Source organism: Octodon degus, unplaced genomic scaffold, assembly GCF_000260255.1.
Source record: "Octodon degus isolate 3935 unplaced genomic scaffold, OctDeg1.0 scaffold00169, whole genome shotgun sequence".
Classification (NCBI taxonomy): Eukaryota; Metazoa; Chordata; class Mammalia; order Rodentia; family Octodontidae; genus Octodon; species Octodon degus.
The window spans coordinates 1,225,966-1,227,698 of record NW_004524745.1 but is presented as its reverse complement, the minus strand read 5'-3'; the positions used below and the strand labels follow the sequence as shown (position 1 = coordinate 1,227,698).

Here is a 1,733-nt window from a genome sequence, read left to right as displayed (position 1 = left end):
AAAAAAAAACAATTAATAAAATAAACAAATAAATAAATAAATAAAAATACAAGAGAGGCAGCCATAAGTGCTACTGCAGCTTTCCATGATAGCCCAGGCTGTGTCTCCCAGAGGCAGTGTGGACTTTTATCTTTGTTCTCTCCCTCTTTTTCTTTTTTGTTTAATTTACTTTATTTTATTTTTTGTTTCACACCTCTTTTTCTCTTTACTCAGCCTGAACTTGCTCTACGGAGCCAGTTTCTCCCCACTCCTTTTTTTAATGTATTTGGTACAGGATCTCACTACACAGCTTGGATTGGTAGTGATTCACTTGCTTACTTGTGTTTTTCTTTTTATGGCAGTAGGGATTGAATCTAGGGCCTTTTCATTGAGCTAATCCCCCCTTTTTAATTTTCCATTTTGAGACAGGGTTTCAGGAAGACCCTAAATTACCTAGGGTGGGTTTGAACTTTGAATTCTCCTACTTCAGCCTCTGAGAGTGCTGAGATTACAGGTACTATTGAGAAGCCAATCCCAGACATCATATCATTAACTTGATACACATAACCACAATATTACCATCACATTTAGAAATACCTAATACCCTCAAGTATCTAGTTAGTGTTCAAATTTTCCAACTTCCTCATAAATTTCATTTTTTTTTTTTTTTTTTTTTTTTTAGGTGGAACCGGGGACTGAACTCAGGCCCTTGCACTTGCCAAGGAAGTGCTTGTTCCAATTTATCTCCCCAGCCCCATAAATTTCATTTCTTACAATTTGAATTAGAAAGCAGGATCTGTGTTGCAAATTCAAGACCAGCCTGGACTACACGGTGAGCTCAAGGCCAGTCTGAACTGCATAGCAAGACCCTGTCTTGAACAGGATCTGTACCCTGTGATTGACTGAATATGTATTCTTCTCCTACTCCTTCCCCTCCTTCTCCTCTTCACTTCCTCCTCTCCCTCTACTTCCTCTTCCCCCTCCACTTTCTCCATCTCCACTTTCTCCTTTTTCTCCTTCTCCTCCAGTACTAAGGATTAAATCTAGAGATTTTGCACTGACCTACAACCTGGCCTTTTATTTATTTTTTTTTTTAATGTTTTGTTTTGTTCTTGAGACAGGTCTCCCTATGTGGTTCATCCAGGCCTTGAACTCATTATGTAGTCCAGGCTGAACTTAAATTTGTGACGATTCTCCTGCCTCAGCCTGCTGAGTGCCGGGATTATAGGCCACTTGATGTGACCTTTTTTTTGTGGTTTGACAGGGTCTTGCTAAGTCAATGAGTTGCCCAGGCTGTTTGAACTTGTGATCCTCTTGTGGGCCACCATGCTTGGCTTTTTTAAAAAATTAATATTATTGAGAAAAAAATAGCAATGACAAAACAAAAAAAGAAATAGCAATGAGACAGTTTCAAAATAGATTAGTAGGACAGTTACAATAATTAATACATTTATATTGTTTTGTTTTGTTTTTTAAATTTTTTTTAACATTTATTTATTGTGTGTGTGTGTGGCCAGCTCAGCCCACCAAGGGGCACAGCTGGCTGGCATGTGGTGCTGGGGGATCGAACCACAGTCCCTGTGCTTTGCCAAGCTTGTTCCAAATAGGTGCTTTAGACCACTGAGCCATCTCTCCAGCCCCAATACATTTATATTATTGTCTTCAAAGTAGTAGTCATTCATAGTACAAGAGGCAGACATGATATCTTTTTTTTTCCAAAATTTTATTGATAAACAGATAGCAATGAGACAGTT

At 38.5% G+C, this 1,733-nt stretch overlaps 1 pseudogene; it reads left to right on the top strand.

Annotated features, from left to right (window-relative positions):
* Nucleotides 1–1,733, top strand: part of LOC101588830 — a 42,368-nt pseudogene that overhangs the window by 33,040 nt on the left and 7,595 nt on the right.